Source organism: Canis lupus, chromosome 16 (genome assembly GCF_011100685.1).
Source record: "Canis lupus familiaris isolate Mischka breed German Shepherd chromosome 16, alternate assembly UU_Cfam_GSD_1.0, whole genome shotgun sequence".
In the NCBI taxonomy this organism is placed as follows: Eukaryota; Metazoa; Chordata; class Mammalia; order Carnivora; family Canidae; genus Canis; species Canis lupus.
In genome coordinates, this window is record NC_049237.1 from 3,410,511 (window position 1) to 3,436,332 (window position 25,822).

Sequence of the window (25,822 nt, forward strand, 5' to 3'; positions counted from 1 at the left end):
CTCTTTCCTTGATAAGCAATTAATCGTGAAGCTAAAAAAGGCAAGGCAAGAAAGCTCCCCTCCTATTTCCAAGGGAAGAATTCAATATATTTGGTCCAATCGATGTTTGTCTTGACTTTTCAACACTGAGATCACCACAGGTCTTCATGTCACGTAAGCCAGCCCTCCCGGAGGCTGTTCACTGGGTTGATGTCAGCAAGATAGTTGTGGACATTTATCAGTTTGTTGTTTCTTGTCCTGGTTTTATACTTGAAACAACAGTTTCCTTTTGAGAGAACAACAGAACCAAAAGACTACCTTGTTTTGAAACAGAACACTCAGAGGGGGTTATAAAAAAAGAGAAACAGAAAGGTTTCAAACATTCAGATGCCTTTGAGCATTGGATTCAAGGACGAGCATGTTATACCTTTTCAATTAGAAAGAATATGTACAGATAGCAAAAAACATTAAGCAAAAAAATATAGGGATAATGGAAAATATGAATCAAGTCTCAGATGTTTGCAAAGACCACAGTTCGAGCAGAGGTAACTGCTGATATAGTTTTGTTTTCTTTTGTTTTGAAATCTGGAAATCTGCCTGCAAAGTTAAATGTGGATTTCTAGCATAATTGTGATTCACTAATTTTGAAGTCTAAAAAAAAAAAATGCAGGCAAAAAAAAAAAAAAAGGAATGTTATCACTTTGAATGCCACATTTATCTCCTCTTTTATATTTCTCTCAATTTATTCAATTTAAGATTGTTTCAGGGCACAGATTAGAACTTGCTAAAACTGTATTTTCTCATATCAGTAGCCATAAGCCTTTGTGAGATTTCCAGCTTAGCTTTCCTCTTTTATGTTAAAAGCCAATGGTGGCCTTGCATTTCTTCACGGTCTCAGAGAATGTGGCTGTCACACTAGAGAGTTCAAATAAAGCAGACGCTATAAGAAACCTAGAACAGAACAACCGGACAGAGGGAAACAAAATGACAGGATATCCCACATCATATGCAGGTACATTTTGCTTCTTTTGAAGAGTATAAAGAGACAGAACCTTTGGAATTAGAGAGGGATAGAACAAAAATCAAATAAGATACTATTTGTTTCTTCAACACCAGGTGGGGAAGACATACACTGGATTTAATGAAAAAGAAAAAAATAGTGTGATTTGTTTTTGTGAAAGCAATATTCCTTTACTTTAGAAGCTAATAATGTAAATAAATCATCAGTGAATATGAAAACTCTAGAAGAAAGACAGGTTCCACTTTCAATTCATAAGCTGAACACAATTATAAAAGAGACATACCATTTTCGAGTATTAAACACCAAGACAGAAGTCATATGCTTAACTTGGGCAGATTAGGGACACAGGTGTCTTCTAGAATAAACGATTGTCAAAGGAACTGAATCATGAGACAAAGTGAATTTCCTGGGGGAAGAGGCTATTATTTTTTCTGTACTATTTTTTACGATTTATTTATTTATTTATTTATTTATTTATTTATTTACTATTTCTTGGTTAGAGGGAGGGGAACTCACATAGGCAGGCACTTAGCTATCAAACAATAGGACTATTTCAATACCAAGAAGATAGAAACACGCGTGTCCTTTAGCCAAGCTGCAATGGATTATTATGATAACAGAGAGTGTCAGCCAGAGCCTCAGAATTATTTATTGCTCTTAAATTGTAAAAGTAGAACTTGGCTGTTTTTGATCATTTCATTGCTCCTTAAGTGAGCATAAAATCCAGCATCCCTCATTCTAATTAAACAGAAAATGGTTTAAGGATAGATGTTGTTTCCAGCCGCCGAATGCCATTTTCTTACCCACTTACCAGATTTACAGCAGTCCTCTGCTCTCATAGGCACAGCTACCCACCAAGACACACAGTCCTAGGCAGAAAGGCCACCAACAAGCCATAGAATCTTTTATTCCAGTCTCACTTTTGAGAGCCTTCTCTCTGATAAAAATTAGCCTAAGGTTTTTGGGAGAATTCAATTTATTTCATTGGCTGGTAGACAACGAGGCTTATGCATTTGGAGGAAAGCAACTGAGATTTTTATAACACGTGGCAGTGTAAATATTTAGTCCAGTCAACAACGTGTGAGCCAACTGTTTATGGCGATACAGATGGTAAACAAAATGGACTAGCATATGGAATATTAAAAGAACACCTGAATCTGGAGGCGCCTACGTCGAATTGTGACTGCTGTTGCTAATATTTAGGAGTTCATTGGGCTGCTGCCCAAAATGTATTTTCTTATTATCATTAATTTGTCAAACACGCAGAGTAAGCATCAGGGAATACTTTCAAATGAGTTGTTCAATTATCTGATGATATTCCATTCCTTTTTTGACAATGCCATTGGTCATCTGAATGACTTGAGGCAAACATATCAATAAGCCTCTGGTTAATCATCTGTATAATGGGGGTGAGGCATTACTGAACTTCCAGGATTACCTGAGTACTATAGGAAATATTAAAGAGGGGACATGAAAACTGTCATCGGTTTTTAACGAATAAAATCGAGGTGCACTACATAAAGGAAAGTGTATCAAATGGAAAAGTGCATTCACATCTAAACACTTCATGATGTAAATGAATTCACAGCCCTCTGAATTTTTTGTTGGCCCTCTCCTTCACAACTTCAAGTGGGCTATTTCTACATAATGTGCTAAGCAGACATAAGGATCCTCTACCTCTCAGGCCAAAAAGAACCAAATCCACCCAGATGAATATCTGCTATGGGGTCAAGGGAGGCAATTCCACAACCAGCCAAGAAAACCAATATGGGAGTTGTTTGCCTCTTGCCACAAACTTCTCCTGTAACGAGAGTCTGTCTTTACTAATGTCTTTCTAGGTATAACTGGGGCCCTCATTTATTTTAATTTTCCTGATTATTGAAGGCATTTTATTATAAAATACTGTAACTGCCTAATAGAGGTATGACCTTATCTGGCAGCTGTCAAATCTAGGCTGCATCCTTCCTCACTAATGACCACTGCTTCCTACTTAAGGATTGCCAAGCATGCTCATATATTGATTGCCTTTGATCCTAATAACCACTGATCTAGGCAGACAGGTATTATAATTACTCTCTCCACAGCAGAGATGAGAAAACTGGAACTCGGAGACATTAAGTTACTTGCCCAAAGTCAGCCAGGTAGTTCATAGAATGACGGATTCCTAAAATGTTAGCCTGGTTATCTGGCCATTGGGTAGCAAAATTAAATGTGTGCAAAGGACAAACTCGTAACACAAATGCATGTATCCAGCCTGTGCGAGACCTCAGAAGGGAAGGTGTTGGTGGTATAACCCGTCTAGTTGCACTGCCTCTTGGAAACACTGTGGTGCAATTCAAAATTGTTGAACAAACAAAAATCTCTCAGGGTTAAATGCTAATGAAGGGTCTTGAATTTTGATCTCTGATTTCTCAGCATCTGGGTAATCTTTAGACCATGGAGGGGGGATAATCATCAAACTGGCCCCGGCTACCCCAAGGCTGTGCTGAAGGTGAGGCCTTCCTACAGCACAGCCAGGAGCCCAAATCAAACCTTCTGTCTGCAGACTGAGCTTCTTGCAGGGCGCCACACACAGCTCAAGGCGGGGGCACTTGGCCAGTTTCAAGACACTGTTCAGTAGTAAGTATCACACTTTAGGCATTTTTGAACAAAAATCTGTGCTCTTCCCATTTGGTCTTATCCCAGTGTTATGAGTAAGTGAACAGTGGAGAGAATACGCTCATAACCTATTTGCAACTATTCTGCCTCTTTCCAGCTGGCATGACTCAGTCAGCACCACCCAAGACCCAGCACTGTGATGAAGACACTATTAGGAGCAGTCTAACATTTTCTGAACACTTGGATCAAGTCTTGGAGCCAACACTAGGGAGAAGGGGATGAACATGGCACAGCTCTTCACGCCAAGAATTCAAAGGCTGGCTAAAGAAATGACTCACGTGTTTCTCTACTAAGTCCTTTAGATAGGAAATTAGTTCATCTTCATTAGGCAAAAATATTGAAAGATAAAAGGATCTATATTATGAGTTGGTTTAGTCTTGTCCTAAATAACAATTGCTATTAGCCTGGAAAAACTATACTAGTGATTCATCAAAAGCAAGATGTCTCTTCTCATCGGTTTGCTTACAGTGATTTCCACCCCCCCACACACACTCCCATCCCCGGTGGCAAACAGAAAGGGACCCAGTACATGGTTTATGGGGAGTTGTTTGTTGTTGAAACGAAATAAATCAAAATTGGAGCCACTAAAATGTGAGAGATTCAGCTAGATTAGCCTCTGAAAAGATGGGTGAGTTAGTAAACAAAACAATTGCAGATAACAGATGAAGTATGAAGTGACAGCCCTCTCTTACATGGATTTGTGAAAGACCTAGGGACTTGCGCTATTTCACAGTGCCCACAACTCTACAGAGTTTTAGACTATACAGAACTTGCACTTAATTTATCTCATTTCCTTTCCACGGTTACCATTGTGGCAGGTAGGAGAGCATTATTACTTCCTATTTTACAGATTAAAAAACTGACAAGCAAAGAGATCGAGTGGCTGTCCTCCGAGAGCACACATAACGAGGCTAACGTCTAGAGTCCAGAACTTCTAGAAAATATGGAATATTTTGAAAATATACTTGAAAAGACCATCCACCACAGTCATTCTCTCTATGGCATGTACTTTGAAGGAATACGTTGAAAACTCAATAACGTGACATGAGGCATCTGTCTGAGCATGCCTTTGTTTTTTTTGTTTTTTTTTTCTTATCTCTATAGTTACAAATACCTATAGAGATAAGAGTTTTCTATTTAATTTCCATTCTGTCTAATTACCAAATGGTCACTGTAACATAACTTTACAACTTTGTCTGATTCTGGGTTTCTGTGGTCATGGCTATTTCTACTCCCTATAAGTACATCCTTCAAGAAAAGTAATAAGTAATGGAATATTTACAGATACGTCTATTAAACTTATTAGTATAGTTAATGAAGTATTTACAAATAGGTTCGTGAACTCTAAACTTAACAAATAGACCTCAGCTGAGATACACATATGAAATAATTTTAGTGTCCACCTCAAAAACATTTCAAGTATGAAATGGTTCCACCATACTGTCTTAATTCTACTGTTAGAAACTAGTTATTTTGGAAACTATATGGTATTAGAAGAGTCCACCTACTGAAAAGCAAATATGTTCCAGGCACATGATAGCAGTGGGAACCTAAAGAATGAACATACATCCTAGCCATATTGATTCTCACAGTCTACTAGGCAATCAGATGTGCCTTGGAGTTAAATGTGGCGCAATGACTGATATAATGAGGTGTGCACAAGGCGCTAGGATAGAATAGAGGAGGCATGAATCAAGGAAGGCTATATGTGGATTGTATATGAGGTAGATCTTAAAGGAGGAGTCCAGTGGAGAAGTGCTTTACAGAATGGAGGAACCATAATCATAAAAGAGAATAATAATAGTAATAATAAGTCGAATATGTTCATTCTTTTTTTCCATACTATTCATTCAACAAATATTATTGGAGTCTCTTCCAACCCCCCGGTAGCATGCTAACTCTTTATATGCATACAGTACTTTATTTTACTCTTACAATAACCCTTGGAGCTAGGTACTAGCTCTATGGATAGGAGGCAGAAATCTCAAGAAGTCATCTCTCCAATGTCATACACCAGGTGATTGACAGAGCCAAGATTCAGCCCCAATCTACTGACTCAAGAGTAGGAGACTGACATGCAGGATGACTACGAATGGAGAAAGAGGGAAGATGAGTTCGAAAATATGCCCAGAACAACATTGGAAAGGAATGTGCCATACTTCAAATAACAACACAAAATTAGCTACTTGAGCATTCTAGGCAGAAAGAATCAAAGTGGGCACAGTATGACAAAAGATTGCAGGTGAGGTGGTAAAAAGGTAAGGGAGAACTGAAATCAGGGAGTAAAATTCTCAACTTTATATAGAGCCAGCCTAGTTTATGGACTCTCTGCCAGGCTAGTCGTTAAGGGCAGAATGACAAACAGGATAAGCTGAATCATTTCCCATTAAGAGGCAAACTACAAAGCAAATGGCCTGCCATAGAAGCAGAAGTATTGATTGAGCATTTAGTGCAAATGATGGACCACTAATTAATAAGTGCAGCTGTCAGGAAGCAGTGACTGGTTTCCATATAGATTCCCACCCTTCACTTTCGTTTGCTTTAATGTTCAAAGCTTTGTTTGATGTGAATTTAATGCTTCCTTTTCTCACTCTGTAAATTCTTTCAGTATTTTGTACTGTATCCTTTTGTGTATGTCTGCCTTTATATGTTTTTTTTTCCACCCTTCTTGCATACTTATATTTATAGTCCTGGAAGTCTGAGATTTCTTACAACTTGTAGTTTTGAAAATCAAATGAAGTATTTCAGAGAGGTGAATGGATCTCAAGGTGAAGGCCACCCAGGGCATTTCAGCTCTGGCAAAAACTTGAAGGACACAGGTCAGCTCGAAGAAATCAATGTCAAGGGAACGTGTATATATTAAAAGAAAAGGAACTGAGCCAGCAGAAAAAGTAAAGGCAGAAGAAAATATCCCAGTAAGATCCCTAAAACATGATTATAATGCTATGGTGAAGACTTTTAAAATTAAGTGACATAAATAAGTAAAAAAATGAAAGTCATTTTCTAAAACATGAAAATGGCATAACAATGAGGGGAAAATAAACATAATCAAATTCAACCAAAATGTGTTGTGAATGTTAGATTCCTTATTTCATTTTTGATCAAGAAAGTAAAAAAATAAAAAAAAAAAGTGATCAGAATTCTACTGGGGAGGGATTGTTAAAAGATTTAAAAAACCTGGCATATAGGTTGGTAGATTACAAGTATTAATATTATATTAAGGATAAACTTGATATAAATCAGTCTGCCTCTCCAACCGTTTTTACAAATTTAGGGTAAAAAAATGTTAATATTTTTCAAAGCCCAATTCAACTCTTAGCAAATTATTATCCTCTTCCTCTCTTATTTGGCATCATTCATTGTTATGCTTTCCGCTTTGTGCATATAGTATATGTATATAGAGAGATAGATACATACATATAACGTTTTTTTATTAAAGATTTTTATTTATTCATTTGAGAGAGAGAGAACCTAAGTGGGCGGAAGGAGCAGAAGGGGAGAAAGAGGGACAAGGAGATTCTGTGCTGAACGCGGAGCTTGATGGAGTTGAGAAGAGTGCAATCCCAGGACCCAAGCCAAAACCACGAGTTGGAAGCTTAACCGACTGAGCCACCCAGATACTTCTACAAATAATGTTTTTTAATTTGTATAGGTAGAGAATACACACACACACACACACACACACACACACACACACAGAAATCTCCCTTACCTTACAATGTGGTGATGAACACAAGAACCCATTATAAATTGAAAATTGAGGTATTGAAAATACCCTAAGGTGCATTTAATACACCTACCCTAATGGATGCCTTAGCTTAGCCCAGCCTACCTTATATGTGCTCAGAACACTCACATTAGCCTAGAGCTGGGAAAAATCACCAAACACAAAGCCTATTTTATAATGAAGTGTTGAGTATTTCACATAATTGAATGCTGTACTGAAAGTGACAATCAGAATGGTTGTAAGCTTAGGGGTGGCTGACTCTCATGATCATAGGGCTGACTGCGAGCTACACTGCTACATCACAAGAGGGGATCATCCTGCATGTTAGCCCAGGAAAAGACCCAAATTCCCATTTGGAAGTATGCTTTCAACTGAACATGTATTGTTTGACACCATTGTAACGTTGGCAATGATGTAGAGTGGTTTGACAGGATTTTTAGACTATCACGTTCCTTTTTGTCTCCTAGAATTGACTGGTGGTTGTTAGTTTCTGTGTTTATCTCCTGATCCTATATCTGTTAGCTCCCAATCTTGATGCAAATCCTCAATTTCTCCCTCCCCTCCTTGTTTACATGCATCTCCTACTCCTCCAAGTCTGCTTTCCAGTGTGAATCAGGCCTTCTGCCTTTGTGGATGGCCCCTGGACACACTACCCCTTTCAGGCTCTTGTGGCTTACCTCTTGGTCTTGTCAAGCTAATTCCTCTAAGCTTCCAATTAATTGTGGAAACATGGTATCTCTGCTATAAAACATTGACCTTTTTTATTGCTCTAAAGCTTTGTACTCACAGCCAGCCTGTATTTTCCCAAACTGCCAGATGCAAGTTCCTGGACCCTAAACAGAGCTTGAGAATTCAAAACCTGCTTTTCCATCTGGCTTCCTTCATGTCCTGAGCTCCTCTTAAGATATATCACACACCCTTGGTTCTTCATTCTGGCTCTCCTTAGCCTGCCTTATTCTACCCCCATTTAATTTCTCTTAATCAGTATACTGGGACCCAGGGTGAAATAGAGCATTATCATGAATCAGACTTATATTTATGCTGTGCTTCCAAATTATCCTTTCTGTGTGTGTCTCTGTGCTATTGAGCTAAGTGGTTCTCTGGACCATTCTTTTTTTTTTTTTTTTTTTAATTTATTTTTTATTGGTGTTCAATTTACTAACATACAGAATAACACCCAGTGCCCGTCACCCATTCTCTGGACCATTCTATCCATAGTTTCGTTTCCCACTGAGCAACAGGCTTGTTATGTCCTGGCATGACTGAGAGCCTTCAATGTTCCATTTTCATGATAAGGGTCCTCTAGGCCTTCTGGCCTATACATCTAAATCTAGATACAGACTTTAATCATCTTTGTCATTGATCATTGATCTCCTCTCCATTTTGGGTTTCTCACTTATTAACACTAGCAGTTGGGCATGGAGCTATAGATCTAAATTGGTTGCCATGATTAGGAACCATGGTAGTGTACTCACTCATGGTGGTGAGTACATAGAAATGAAAGTTTATAAACACACCCTGGTTCTGCCACTTGCTAGTTTAGAACTTTTAGAAAGTCCTCATGAACTCTGAATCATAGTTTCCTTGTCTTTTATGGAAAACGGAAATGCAGTAGTTTCCTCTCAAACGCTCTGATTCTATAATATGAAAAAGAAGTATTTGATCCACATAACACAACCTTATATTTGTCTTTACGGATCAAATCACAATTTTGTTACTTACATAAATGATATTTATAGTTGTAATTTACTTGATCTGCTCATACATAGAAAATAATCCCTTCCAAATCTCTTAAAAGATCATATTCAATTCCCATAGTGATTTGGAACCTTCATACTTCTGAAATTTAATTTATATTTCAAACATTCATAAATCAACCAAGGCATCTGAATTTAAGAATCCTTTTTTTCCCCTTAAACAGAGACTATAGAGCAAACAACAGCCATTACAATGTACAGTAATATAATTTCTAGAAATAATGCTCTAATGTCTCAGGCTAAAGAGCTCATTTATATGTACTAATTAGTGTAATTATTTTAAAGTATTTAACCTTCAGCAAAAGAGTTTACCAAAAGGGAACAAAAAAATGACACCAAAAAATTGCTAAGCAGAGCTATCTTCTTAATTCTGTTGACATGTCTATCTACCAAATAATTTGTTCAATGTGTAATCATTGAAGACCAACTCCAGGTGAGGCAGTTGTTACACTGAAGATAGCCACAGCAAGCAGCAAGAAGAGCCTAATGCTTCAGAGCTTTGTGTGGGGGAAGTACAGGTGTCAAAATATATAACATAAGATAGAGTAATATATTCTTAAATAAGAAGACAGGCTATAAATGTTCTTTGTATTTATTTCTTTGGTATTTTTATAGGATTTTGTTTTTCCCACTTCTTTTACTCAACTGCCAATTCTCAGGTCTCAGGTGTGAACACAGTAGCTTTATTTTTGGCTCATAAGCCCATCACTCATGGAACAGATACAAACAGGTGCCATAAATCATAGTTGCTGATGCGTACATAATCAAAAATGCCGCTTTGTGTTACCTGTTCCATGTATGAAACGGCAAGAAAAGTGCCATGCTTACCCTTCCTGCCTCTTCACCAATTACCAAGAATCAAGTAAGTTGTACTTCATGGATGAACCCAAAGTATTAACCTTTGAAAGATTAAGAGTCCACATTCTTATTTGATTACGAAATAAATGTATACATATAACATTTTCTTTAGGAAGAATTTCCATTAGTTGAACACAGAACTAACAACAGACTTAAGAAATAAGAAATAGGAATGGGATAAAGTAAAACCTGACCATTTCAAAGCTTATTTTGAACTATAAGTTCAAGGAGCAGAGGCTTTCCTGACACATGGAGATGACATCAGGGAGTTGCAATGGCTAACCAGGATATTGCAAATGAGAACAGCTCCTCTTTGGAGAATCAGGAATGAGGCAGGTATGTGAGGTGGCCATAAATAGAAGTGGAAGTTTGTATTGATATTCTGGGAATTTATAAACCTGCCCCTAAAGAATCCAAGTACACCCAGTAGCCCTTGGTCTTGGACTCTAGAAATAAGTCCTTGTGATAGGGGAAATATTATTGGTCATAATGAAATATGTCACTTCTGCCCCAACTGATTGTACAAAACAATTACTGAATTTTCAAATAGAGTAAAAATTGCTGATTTCACAAGTTTGGCTTTTACTTCAAGGATACATTTTGCTAGGTTACCCTAAATTTCCATCATTGGATTTTGCAGTCTCTATTTCAGGACAACCGAATGCAATTCATTTTAATCTCAAACATCTGGAATTTGGACATTTAATGGCCTCTTAATTTATTCAGAATAAATTCTTCATTTATTAGTCTGAAAATGAAGAGTCTAAAAGATGATGATCCAATCTCAGTTTGCATCACTATTCCCCTTACCTATTCTGCTTCAGCCATCTGAACTTTTATGATTCCTTTACTGCAACAAGCTCTTTCCAGGCTCCAGGACCTCCTTTCTTTTGGAATTGATTTTCCATAACACTTCATCTAGATAAATCTCGCTATTTCTTCAGATTTCAAAACTTTCACAGATAGCCCTTTCCTGGCCATCCAGGCTGAGAAAATCCTCCATGGACCCAGTTCTTTCCTTCATAGCACTTACTTACACAATGAGTAATTTATGTTTATTTACTTGCATAACACTCTCCCTTTTTTCTAGGCTGGAAACTTGATGGGGTAGGAACCTGTTCTGTTTATTTCTGCAATGTCGCACCAGCATCCCGATTGTAGTACAATGCAAATGTTACTTCATCTCCATCCCCTACCACAGTGGTTCTCAGCCTGGATGATTCTGTTCTCCTGAACCTTTGGAAATGTCTGGAGATGTTTTTGGTTGGCCCATCTGGTAGGGATATTACTGGGATCAAGAGGCTAGGGATGTTGATTATCATTCTACAATGCACAAGACAGCCACCATGAAATGAATTATCCGGTCCCAAAGGTCAAAGGTGTTTCTCTGTCCAACTCAAATTAATATACTGGGACAGAGGTCAACATCTCCCCTCCATGCATTTTAGACAAAAGCTGTTACTGAGGCATTACCAAAAGGTAAGTGTTTGAGCATCTTTTTTTTTTTAAATATTTTTTTAATTTTTTTATTTATTTATGATAGTCACAGAGAGAGAGAGAGGCAGAGACACAGGCAGAGGGAGAAGCAGGCTCCATGCACCGGGAGCCCGATGTGGGAATCGATCCCGGGTCTCCAGGATCGCGCCCTGGGCCAAAGGCAGGCGCCAAACCGCTGCGCCACCCAGGGATCCCGTGTTTGAGCATCTTAAAATTATGAAATAATCCAGGGGATAAGGGTCTTTCCCAAATAAATAATGCAGCAGAAAGGTCCCTTCTCTCAGTTGGGAGAACTACATCTGATCCTTCTATGGAAAATTTCAGTATTTTATAACCCAGAAGTTTTATGGATCTGACCACCTATGTACAAAGACATACCCCTTAAGGAGAAGTAGCAAGGAAAGAAGCTTTTGTCATTTCTCTTCTCTAAGAGTTCATAAATATGCTTGTGTTTTGCTCTCCTTTTAGGTATATAATCAACAGAAGCTACTGAACTAGTGTTCAAGGGTGTTTCTATCCTAATACCCAAATATTGAACCAGCCTAAGTTGTCACATTGTCAGTTACTAAAAGTTCACTGACTGCCCTTGATTGTTTTTAAACCAACATGACATACATAGAACATGGGGAATATTTGATACCAATTAATATTACATTCGTTTAGTGTCCTCTAACTTATTTGGCAGATGTGGGATCCAGATCATGGTTAAGTATATACTATTTGTAAGATTCTGATAGCACCATGGGGTTAGGATGTTACTATTAACTGTATTCTAAGCTTGAACAAGTCACTTGGTTTATCTCTATATCAGCTTTTTCATCTGTCAAATGATATTTTCTAAGATCCCCTTTATCTTCACAATCTTATATAATAAATGACTAACTGCACTTAACAGATTTTGGTTCCAGATTATTTTACCTAAAACTTACTTTTATTCCTCTATCCCATATATCATTTCTATAATATAACTTTTGGGGTTGGGCAGCGAGGCTTAGCTTTTAATGCATGTGGCACACACTGGAGATTGGTGGCTTAATTAAGCAATTTTTACAGTGAGTAGAAATGACATACTTTAAAACTGACCATGTGTGTCAATGCAAAAATATTCTTCCTCCATGCCTGGAGTGTAAAAAATGTATTTACTACTTGATATTATGTTTTCTTCTCTTTAAAGCTCAACTTTTTGTGTAATTAATTTATTGAAGGCAATTTGGAAATATGATTAACAATCAAAATCAAATGGAATATGGCCTACAGAAGTCTCTCACTTAAAATATTTGAGAATGAAAGGACAAAAAGTACTGATAGAGTTTATCAGAGAAGAAAATAAAAATAAAGAGAGACTTGGAGCAAAGGAGGGAGAGACTGAGACACAAAAGAAATTCAGAAATAAAATAAATCTAAGAAAAAACTTATAAAGACAAATTTGGAAGCTAAATAAGATCACAAATATGTGTTTTGTTGGAACTTTGGGATTATAGTTATTATTTCTGAAAATATTACACAGTTTGATTTCTGCCTTCTTTATAGACATAACCAAATAAGGCAGTCATGCCATGAGGCTATTATGCTTGGCCAGCCCTCCTGGCGCCCCTTCCAGAGAAATGGCTGATCCTTCTATTTCACTGTGTTGACATTGCATAGCTTATTTCAGGATATTGATTTGTCTGTAGACTTGAAAATAAGACTGTTATTGAAGCTCCTATTAATTGACTAAATGTTAGTGCATAATAGGTCCAAAATATCTTACAAGCATAGATCTGCTAACTTTGCTTCCTTCCCTATAACTATAATGAGCTCAGAATTTATTGGAAGGATAACTTGCTTTGGGAGGAAACAAACACCTTTGTTTGTAAAGATCCCTTGAAGATTTGTTTCACAAAACAGATACTATCCATATATGCATGTAAGATCAATGACACAGCTTTCCTGAGATATGCTAGCAATACATGTATTATTTGGATGGAAATAAATAAACTCATCCTAATTTTGCAGTTTTCACTATTGTACAAATTTGATGCTTAGCAGATTAAAGGTTGTTAAAAAACAAATGTCTGAAACTTGAAAAGGAAGCCACACAAAATTAATTATTTGTAAAACTGTACAAATGTACCAATTCTACCACTATTAATTATAAGAAATGGGAGATTCTGGGTAAACAGGTTTCCAGATAACTAAGGTTTAAAATCTGTATGGTTGTATCATCCAAAAACGTATCTCAGGCACACCTGATAATTTTCACCTAAATTTAAGATAATTAAAAATTAAATTAAATTTTAAAATCTGGCCTTCAGTCACACTCGCCATATTTCTAGGCCCTATAGCCACATGTGGGCCAGGGGCAACTGTTTTAGACAGGGCAGACACAGAAAACATTCACCATCACAGTAGCTCTATCAGACAGCTTTGATTTAGAGTACATAAAAATCTTTCTCAATAGAACTCTTTCTAAACAATTTTCCAATTCCTTGCCCTTTTAATAGAATAAGAATAATTGACTTACCCCGATTTAGGTTTATCTAGTTTTATACAGTGCTTCAGAGGTAGTTAAGTACATAGATGTAGGATTAAGTGTGTTCCAGGTGTAACAGTTTCTCTAAGACTTGTTCTAACGAAAAATTATACAGTATAATTAGAAGCTTTTGTTATTTATTTCACAATAAAGAAGAAAAACGTTGCCTTTATGTGCTTTCAAAGTGCTTACAACACAGCTACATGCCTTCAGAATTAAATATATAATGAAAAGCAAATTTTCTTCAAAAACGATTATTCCATTCTCTGGCAAAATTCATCCCCCTCCCTCCTCCTGTTATAACTGTCTTTTGTTCTGACAAGCAATTCAACTCAAATTTTGCTTCTTTTCATCAGTTTCCAGGTGGATCATAAACATATTTTGTATTTTGTCCACTCGGGTTCTTTGCATTGCCTACTACTGAATATGAAAGACTGTCTCTATCATGTTTGCAAGACTTCACAGAAAGAATATCGTGGGGATGGCTTACTCCAAAGTCTACAAATATGTCAAGTCAGAATAATTGGCAGGTATGGTACTAGAGTATATAACCTTCCATTAATTGTACTTCAGAAGCAATTCTCTATATATGCAATATTTTCAAAGTCAATTTAATGATATAATTTGTATTCAAGTGATTACAGGATTAAATTCTTTATGATACCTCCTCTGTAAAAGACTAAACTTTAAATAACACCCCTACCTATAGGCTGAATCCTTAAAAAAATTTTGAAAGATAAGAAGAAAGTTTCTTAAAGTGACACCTAGACATCAGAGCTTACTTCACAGGCTCACAATTTGAGGGGTGATAATCCCAGTACTTGCCACCTGTACAGCACAGGCAGGGAGGGGCCCAGGATGACAAAGAGGGAGGGATGTGCTGAACCTCTGCTGCTGCATTGCTAGTCATTGCTTCCAAACCTCCAGGTGCTGTGAGGAGACCCTCCTCAGAGTGGAGTTGCAAGGGGCATCTGGAGGACTAGGGGCAGTGACTTTCACCAAAATGGAGAAAAAAAAAAAAATTAATGGGTAGAGCTTCACTGAAGCACACAAGTGATTATCAGCCCTGTATACCTGTCTAGCTAAAGAATAACTTTACTGCCATCAGATAAGCTCTGCTCTTATTTTTTTGCACTAAAGAATTAAGTGGTGATGAAATCACTTAGAAAAAAAATTTCTTTGTTTGACCTATTTTTTTTCTCTCTTTTCCAGAGCCTTGACTCCATATTATCCAGGTAAATAACATTGAGTAGAACATAAACATTTTCGTCTGCTCATCTTTTTCAGGTTTTATGCTGCCCTCCGATTTCTTCTATAAGGCCAGTATAATTTTACATATGCTTTTAACTTTTCCTTGCAAGATCTTGGGATCCTTCATTTTGGTTGGCTCTAAGCATATATTCAGCCTGCAGAGTATGATAAACTTTATCTTAGTTTTGCATTGTGCTGCAGGAAACTCTTCCTGGACTGCAGACTTAGATTTGTTGGTATGCATTTATGGTGGTCTGCCTTCATGCAGGGCAAACTAAAGAGATTTCAAAATAAACAAGGACTGATATTTTACAGTTCTTACCTTATACAGACACAAATAGATATTGCTATCAAAGATGTATTAAAGGGCTACAAAGATATCTCTTTGTAAATATCTCTTTGATCTCTTATCCTTCAAAACCTTCCTTTGAATACCCTGCACAATGTATTTTCACTGTCTAGAGGCTGTTTCTTCATTGGCAGAAGTAATTTTTATAAACATGTAGGTACTATGACTTCAAGTAAAATTGAGATTTCTGAAAGCCAAACAACCAGGCAAGTAAAGCGCTATCTAGTCTTGGCCAATTTACTTTTTTATTTTAGAAAAAGAAAATTAGTTTGATCTGACATGTAAAAAGCTTGAAAGTCATTTCTCCAGTTATCATAATAAAAAAAAAGTTGAATAAACTGAAAATCAGTACTTCTTAGCTTAATCAGAGAACTGAGGTCAGAGGGCCAACCAGGGACAGGCAAATACAGGGAATTCAGCATACCAGGAGCAGAAATCACTGCTGGAGCCAGCTACTGGTAGGAAAACAAGAATAATTGACTCATCACTGAGTGTGGGCTAGCTTGAGAGATTAAAAATCCCCAGGGGTCCAGCCTTGGGAGGGTCTCCCTCTACAAAGCCCACCTGGTTCTCAGAGTAAAGATGGGAGAAAAATCCATGTGCTTTCAGCAGGGGGAAAGAAAATAATACACATTTTGAAATATAACCAGAATACTCTGTTCTTAAATAAGGCATAGCCTACACTTTTTAATTAGGGTTCAACAGACTGGGGTTTTACCAGAGACTCAACCTTGGGGAGGAGAAATAGCCAACTTCAGCCACCTCTACTGTTCTAGTATCACAGAGTGGGAAAATACACTCATGAGGGTCACAGCCCAGAACCCCACACTCACTAGACTGAGACCTTATCACAGAACCACAGAGTGCTAACCTCTACTCACACCAATAGGATTTCTTTATAACAATGTGAATACAATTGAAAGAACTACACATCTCAGATTAAACAACATCTTACTGAACAACCAATGGGTTAAAAAGCAGAGATCACAAGAGAAATTAAAAAGAAAAAGAAATCCTGATGTAAATGAAAATGGAAGCACAGTATAGCAAAATTTATGAATTACAGCAAAAGCAGTTCTAAGAGGGAAGTTCATAGCAATAAATGTCTGTATTAAGAAAAAAGAAAGAGTTCAAAATGAACAACCTTACTTTATACCCCCAAGGAACTAGAAAAAGAACAGTATAAGCTCAAAGTTAGCAGAAGAATGGAAATGACAGTAACCACAGTGGAAATAAATGAAATGGAGGTAAAAGAAATAGTAAGAAAGATCAGTGATATTAAAAGCTACTTTTTTCTCCTAAAGAGAAAAATAGATAAATCTTTAGCTATACTTACCAATAATAAAAAGCAAATAAGTAAAACTGTAAATGAAAGAAGGGACATTACAATTGATACCAAACAAATAGAAAGGAAAATTAGAGGCTACTATGTACAAGTATATGCCTACAAATTGGACAACCTACAAGAAATGGAGAAATTCCCAGAAATATAAAACATGCTAAGACTGAATTGTGAAGAAGAATATCTGAACAGACCAATTACTAATAAGGAAATTAGATCAGTAATTAAAAACCCCACAACAAAAAAAAAAAGGTCCAGGGCCACATTGTTTCACTGGTGAATTCTACTGAACATTTAAAGAATAATTAATATCAATCCTTCTGAAAATCTTCCAAAAACCTAAAGAAGAGAAAACACTAAAAACTCCTTTGGTGAGCCCAGTATTACCCTAATGTAAAAATCAGACAAGGGCACTACAAGGAAAGAAAATTATAGGCCAGTATTCCTTATGAACATAGATGAAAAAATCCTTAACAAGATGTTAGCTAACTGGGTTCAACAGCATAATGAAAGGATCATATACCATGGTCAAACAGGATTTATCTCAGGGATACAAGGATGGTTAAAAATCTGCAAATCAGCCAATGTGAAATACCATATTAACAAAATGAAGATAAGAATTGAGCCCTACAATGAGCTTAATAGATAAAGCATTGAAAAAATTCAACATATTTTTGTTAAAAAACTCTCAACAAACTAGATACAGAGAGAATGTGGGTCAACATAATAAAGGCCATAGATGACAACCCAGAGCTAACATCATACTCAACAGTGAAAAGCTGAAAGCTTTCCCTCTAAGATCAGAAACAAGACAAGGATGTCCACTCTCATGACTTTAATCCAACATAGTAACAGAAGTGCTTCCAGAAATGAGGCAATAAAAAGAAATAAAAGGTATCCAAATCAGAAAAGAAGAAGTAAAACTGCCTCAGTTTACAGATGGAATGATACTACATATAAAAAACTTAAAGACTCCGCCAACACAGTTAGAACTAGTAAACAAATTGAGTAAAATTGCAGGACACAAAGTTAATAGATAGTACACTAACAATGAATTATCCTAAAGAAAAAATAAGAAAACAATTCTATTTACATTGCATCAGAAAGAATAAAATACTGAGGAATAAATTTAACCAAGGAGGTGAAAGACCTATATACTGCAAACTATACAATATTGATAAAATAAATAGAAAAAACCTACAAATAAATGGAAAGATATTCTATGCTTATGGGTTACAAGGATTGGTTGAGTTAATCTACACATACAATGGAATCTCTATCAAAATTCCAATAGCATTTTTCACAGGAAAAAAAAATCATAAAATTGGTATGAAGTCACAAACCCCAAATAGCCAAAGCAATCCTGAGAAAGAACAAAGCTGAAGGCATCACACAGTAGATTTCAAACTGTACTGCAAAGCTATAGTAATCACAACAGTATGGCACTGGAGTAAAAATAGACAAACATACCAATGAAATAGAGTAGACAGCCCAGAAACAAACCCATGCAGCCACTATGGAAAACAACATGGAGGTTTCTCAATAAGTTAACAATAGAACTACCATATGATCTAGCAATCCCACTTCTGGTTATATATTTAAAGGAAATAAAAACAGGATCTCAAAGAGATACCTGCACTTCTATGTTTATTACAGCATTATTCACAATAGCCCAAATATGGAAACAATCCAGATGCCCATCATTGGATGGATGGATAAAGAAAATATGGTATATACATACAATGCAATTCTATCCAGCCATGAGAAAGAAAGAGATCTTGTTTTTTGTGACAACATGGATGGATGCTATGGACATTATGCCAAATGAAATTTGCCAGACAAAGAAAGAGAAATACTGCACGGTATCACCTATATATGTGGAATCTAAAAATAAGTCAAGCATATAAAAACAGAGAGAAGTAATGTGGTTGTCAGTGTCTGGAGTTGGAAGAAATAGTTGAGATTGGTAAAAGGGCATACATTTTCAGCTATAAAATGAGTACAGCATAAGAGTCTAATGTATAACATGAAGACAACAGTTAATAACATTGTATTGTGTAATCGAAATTTGCTAAGTGAGAACTAAAATGTCTCCGTAAATTAAAAAAAAAAAAATGTGTAAAAAAAAAAAAAGTCATGTGATGGATATGTTAATTAACGAGTTGAGAAAAATCCTTTCATAATGCATATGTATACTGAATCATGATAATGAACACTTTAAATCTCTTACAATTTTATTTGTTGATTACATTTCAATAAAGCTGGGGGGGGGGGGAACCCAGGATACTAGAACAGATTTTAGTCTCTGACACATATAGCTACAGTTGTATAGCAAATAGTAAACATCAACTAACTCCTAGCCAGATGAACCTAAAAATGCATGCCAAAGTATTACATATCTCAGTTCCTTTCACCTCATACATCATATCTAGTTTTCAACCAAAAAATACAAAAATAAAACATTTGCTAAAAGGCAAAAAAGTACTCTAAGCAGACAGATCAAATAGCAGAACCAGACTCAGATATGACAGAGATTTTGGAATTATCAGACTGGCAACTTAAAATAATTCTGATAATTCTATCATATATTAAAGGATGTAATGGTAAAAGTGGAGAATATGCAAGAATGGATAGGTAATACAGACAGTGAGATGGGGACTCTAAGAAAGAATCAAAAGCTAGCAATATAAAAAAGTAACAGAAATAAAGACTGCCTTCGATCAACCCATTAGTTGGCAGGACAGAGTTAAAGAAATCACAAGTGAACTTGAAAATATGTTAATAGAAACTTCCCAAACTAAAGTGCAAAGTGAAAAATTGATGAAAAATACAGAACAGGAATATCCTAGATCTATGAGACAACTGCAAAAGGTGTAACATGTACATAAATAATGGAAATACCGGAAGGAAAAGGAACAGAAGAGATAGTTGAGGTAATAATGGCTGATAATTTTCTAAAATTAATGGCAGACACCAAAGTGCAGATCCAGTAAACTCAGAGAAACAAGGAATATAAATATCTCAAAATCTATACCTAGGTATATCATATTCAGACTACTGAAGATCAAAGACAAAATCTTGAAAAAAAAGCCAAAAGGGGGGCATGGTGGCAAACACCCTCCTACAAAGGACCAGAACAAGGATTATGTTAGACTTCTCTTCAGAAATGACATGAGCAAGAAGAGAGTAGAATGAAATATCCTAAATGCTTAAGGGAAAAAATGGAAACCTAGAATTCTGTACAAAGCAAAAATATCCTTTAAAAATGCAAGATAAATACATTATCAGTAAGATAAAAATTGAAGGAATCTGTTGTCAGTAAGTCTTCCTTGTAAGAAATGTTAAAAGAACTTCTTCAGAGAGAAGATGACACAGCTCAGAAACTTGGATCTCCATGAAGAAAGGAAGAGTGTTTTGAAGATGAATGAATGAAGGTAAAATAAATCTCTTATTTTTTCTCATTCTTTTTTTTTGAAAGTTTTATCCTTTCTTTTCCAATTTTTTAAAGATTTTTAATTTATTTATTCATGAGAGACACAGAGAGAGAGAGACAGAGAGAGAGAGAGGCAGGCAGAGACACGGGCAGAGGGAGAAGAAGGCTCCATGCTGGAAGCCTGATGTGAGACTCATCCCGGGTCTCCAGGATCACGCCCTGAGCTGAAGGCAGACGCTAAACTGCTGAGCCACCCAGGAATCCCCCTATTTTTTTCATATTCTTAAACAAGCTAATATAAGAGTTTGTTCAAGTTAATAATAGCAACAACATATTGGATAATATACTGAATTATTCTAGCTTCTGGAAAAGTGAAATGAATAACAGTTTTATGAGTGGAGAGAGAAATTGGGAAGTCTCTGTTATAAGGAAACTGTACTATCTGTGAAGCTGTATAATATTATGTGAAAGTGGATTCTGATTAGCTGTAAATGTATATTACAAACTCTAATGTAATCACTGAAAGAAGTGAAAAAAAAAAAAAAGAAGTATGGCTGATTTGTTAAGAGAGAAGAGAAAATAGAACCATATAAAATGTTCGATTACAACCAGAGAAGGCAATAAGAAGTGTAAGACAAAAAAAGAGAAACCAAAAATAATGGAAGCAAATAGACAACAGTTACAAATATGGTAGATATAATCCAAACACATCACTAATCACATTAAGTGGAAAAGGTTCAAATGCACCAATTAAAAGACAAAAACTACCATGGCAGATCACTAACTATTTGTTGTCTATAAGCAACCCACTTTAAATGTAATGACACAGACCGGTTAAAGATAAATAAAAACATACAGAAATATACCATATTAGGACTAACCCCCCCCCCCCCAAAAAAAAAAGCTGAAGTAGCCATATTAAGTTCAGAGAGAGCTGGGGATCCCTGGGTGGCTCAGAGGTTTAGTGCCTGTCTTTGGCCCAGGGCATGGTCCTGGGGACCTGGGATCAAGTCCTGCATCAGGCTCCCTGCATGGAGCCTGCTTCTCCCTCTACCTTGTCTCTGCCTGCCTCTCTCTCTCTCTCCTGTGTGTGTCTCAAGAACAAATAAATAAAATCTTAAAAAAAAGAAAATTAAAAAAAAAAAGTTCAGAGAGAAGAATCTTCAGGTCAAGGAAATTTATGAGGGTTAAAAGGGGCATTTACATTATGATAAAGGAGTCGATTCTCTAAGAAGAACTAGCAACCCTTATTATACATACACATAACAAGGAACCTCAAAAACCTTGAGGCAAAAACTTGTTAAACTTCAGGGAGAAATAGACAAATCCACCATTATAGCTAGAGATGTTTACACCCTCCTATCAGAAATCGAACCAGCAGGCAGAAAATCAGTAAGGGTAGAGTTGAACTGAAAAGCACCATCAATCACCTGGTTCCAGTTACTTCATCCAACAACAGCAGGATATACATTCTTCTCAAGCTTACATCAAACATTCACCAAAATAGATCAAATTCAGGACCATAATACACAACTTAACAAATTTGAAATAAAATGATAGAAATCATACAAAGCATGGTTTCAATCCATAATGGATTTATTTTTTCCAGCTGTTCTGTCTTTATTATTTTTTAATAATAAATTTATTTTTTATTGGTGTTCAAGTTGCCAACATACAGAATAACACCCAGTGCTCATCCCCTCAAGTGCCCCACTCAGTGCCCGTCACCCAGTCACCCCCACCCCCGCCCTCCTCCCCTTCCACCACCCCTAGTTCGTTTCCCAGAGTTAGGAGTCTTCCATGTTCTGTCTCCCTTTCTGATATTTCCCATAATGGATTTAAACTGGAAGTCAGTAAAAGAGTGGTGGCTGGGAAATCCCAAAATATTTGAAGATAAAACATTCTGAATAATACAGAGGTCAAAGAAGTAGACTTAAGAGAGTAAAAATATTCTGTAAGTAAGTGAAAATTAAAATACAACTTAAAATTTAGGAGATAAAACAAAACCAGTGTTTAGAGGGAAATTTATGACATTGAATGCATATATCAGGAAAGAGGAAAAATTTAAAATAATAAACTTCCATCTTAGGAAACTAGAAAAAGAAAAGCAAAAAAAAAAAAAAAAATACAAAGCAACCAGAAGAAAATAATTGATAAAAACCAGGGCAGAAAGTAATGAAAGTGTAAACAAGAAATTGATAGAGAAAATCAACAAAACTAAAAGCTGATTCTTTGAAAATATCAATAAAATTGATCAACCTCTAGCCAGGCTAACCCAGAAAAGAAGAGAAACAATACAATGATATTATAAATGAAAGAGAACAATTACTACTGATTTCATGGACATTAGAATAATAATACAAGGATATTTTAAGCAACTTTGTGATCACCAATTTAATAACTTACATGAAGTGGATCGATTCCTTGAAAGACATAATCTAACGAAACTCTCAAAAGGATCAATAAATCATCTGAATTGGTCTATATTCATTAAAGAAATTGAATCAACAATTACCTTTCAAAAGATAGAATACCAGTGCCACATGGTTTTCACTGATTAATTCTGCCAAACATTTAAGGATGAAATCATACTGATTCTCTATAATCTCTTCCAGAAAAGAGAAGCAGAGGGAACACTTCCTAATTTATACTATGAGGCCAGCATTACCACAATGCCAAAACTAGACAAAGACATCTCATGACTAATGTTTTACTAGACAATAGTAAATAATCTTATCTTAAGAGTATTTAGCCCCTCAAAGTCCTGGAAGCCTTGCTTCCAAATTCCTTAGAGACTTATGTTGTCCTAACCCTCACTAACTAAAAAGTATGTAATTAGTCACTTCTTAAACCCCATGGCAGCTCTTTCTGCCGGTGGGTCCTGTCCCCACGCTATAATAAAGACACCTTTGAATGGAAAAAAAAATGAAATGAAATGAAAATTACTGGGCAGGGGATCCCTGGGTGGCACAGCGGTTTGGCGCCTGCCTTTGGCCCAGGGCGCGATCCTGGAGACCCAGGATCGAATCCCACGTCGGGCTCCCGGTGCATGGAGCCTGCTTCTCCCTCTGCCTATGTCTCTGCCTCTCTCTCTCTCTCTCTGTGTGTGACTATCATAAATAAATAAATTAATTTTAAAAAAAAAGAAAATTACTGGGCAATATCTCTCGTGAACATTAATGCAAAATCCTCAACAAAACATTATCTTATCCAATTCAGTAATGTATAAAAAGAATTATATGCCACACCAAGTGGGCTTTATTCCAGGTATGCACGTTTGGTTTACCATTCAAAAATCAACTAGTGTAATCTATCACATCAACAAGCTAAAGAAGAAAAATCATATGATCATGTTAATAGATGCAGAAAAAGAATCTGACAAAAACCAACGCACATTTATGTTGAAAACTCTTAGCAAACTGAGCAGAGAGGAGAGGTTCTTCAATTTGATAAAGAATATCTTTCAGAAACTACAGTGAGTATCATGCCAGATGGTAAGAAACTAAATGTTTTCCCCCTAAGATAGAGAACAAGACAAGAATGTGTGTTCTTACTGCTCCTATTCAACACTGTACATTAAATGGAAGTCCTAGCTAATACATTAAGATAAGGAAATTAAAGCTGTACATATTGAGAGAAAAAAATGGACACTGTGTATGTTAATGGCATGATTGTTTATTTAGATAATTCCAAAGAATCAACAAAACTTTTGGGACAATAAGCATGTGTGGTAGGTTGCAAGATTCAAGTTGAATATACAAAAGCTTTCCTGTATGTTAGCAATGAACAGTTTGAATTTAGAATTAAAAACAATTTATATTAGAACCCTCTGAATTGAAATACTTAGATATACACCTTAAAATATGTATAAGTTCTACACGAGGGATATTACAAAACACTGATGAAATAAAAAAAAAATGATCTAAGTCAATGTAGCAAAAGACCATGCTCACGGACAAGGAGACTCAATCTTACTAGGATCTTAGTCTCAACTTGATCTGTATATTGAACATAATCCCAACCCAAATCCCACAGTAAATTATTCTGTGCCTATGGGTAAACTGATTCTAAAGTTTATCTGGACAAGCCCAAAACCCAGAAAGGTCAACAGAAAAGTGAAGAATGACAGTATTAGAGGACGCAGAGTACCTAATTTCAAGACTTACAAAGCTATAGTAATCAGGACAGTGGTATTGGTATTGGTGAAAGAATAGATAAGAAGATCAATGGAACAGAACAAAGAACCCAGAAATAGATGGACACAATATGGCCAATTGTTCTTTGACAAAGGAGCAAAATCAAGTGAACGGGGATAAAAAGTATTTTCAACCAATGGTGCTGATACAAGTATGCAAAAATAAATAAATCTAGATAGAAACTTTACACTCTTCACAAAATGAAATTATTGTTCATATATTACCCCAAATTATTTTCAGAGAATAAATCCTTTCTCTCTTCCTTACAAATAGCAACTCTGTTCTTCCCTGCCTCTCTGGGGGCTCTGAGTTTTAATTTCACCATTTGCTTCCTTTACATAATCACTTACCTTTTTTATTTTCTGATTATTTTCTCAAAGCATCTTTTTTTCTTCCCTTGCACACAGAACATTACTTTCAGCAACATATTCAAATTTTGTGTTTAATGATTTCTTTATTCTGGCATTCATTAATAATAACATGATTTTGAAAATTAAAAATATACTTCATTGCTCAGGATTTCATCTGGTATTGATATAAGTAGTGATATCAGTACCATCATCATTTGATGGGAGAAAAAAAAAAACAAAGCTCAAAAGTCAGAGGTGACTTGTCACAGGTCAATATGGTAGAATGGGAACTAAGTCTATGATTTCCCACACCTTGTCTTGTTCCAAGGATGCTAGAGCCTAGGTTACCTTAGTAATTTAGACATCAACTATTTCTAATTAAACGAACTTGTACACAATGAGAAAATTAAAAGAGAAAAACTCAAAAACACATGGAAAATAAGAGAAAACAAAGCTAATGGAGTTATAGATATTTGATTGAATAAATTATTTAACTCTCCTGGTAGGTGTTTTGTTGTTGTTGTTTGTTTGTTTGTTTGTTTGTTTGTTTTGTTGCAAACAATGTCAAAAAAATACCAACTAATTCAAAGCATTGGTTTAAGAAATTATATCAGATGGCAAGAGGAAACAAATTCCAAGTTTCTAAGGTATTTATTGTGTTCAGAACTAATTTTTTTAAAAGGCTTATCCATTTATTCACGAGAGACCAGAGAGAATGAGAGAGGCAGAGATATAGGCGGAGGGAAAAGCAGGCTCTTCGCAGGAGCCCAATGCGGGACTCGATCCTGAATCCCAGGGTCACAACCTGATCCAAAGGCAGCCATCCAACTGCTGAGCCACCCAGGCATCCCCAGAACTAATTTCCTAACATTAACTAAACATTAAGTGCCAA

General features: G+C 36.1%; 1 protein-coding gene across 1 annotated transcript in view; it reads right to left on the reverse strand.

Annotated features, from left to right (window-relative positions):
• The window catches only part of CNTNAP2 (contactin associated protein 2), a 2,034,882-nt gene that overhangs the window by 1,514,400 nt on the left and 494,660 nt on the right, over window positions 1–25,822 (reverse strand). The window lies entirely within an intron of this gene.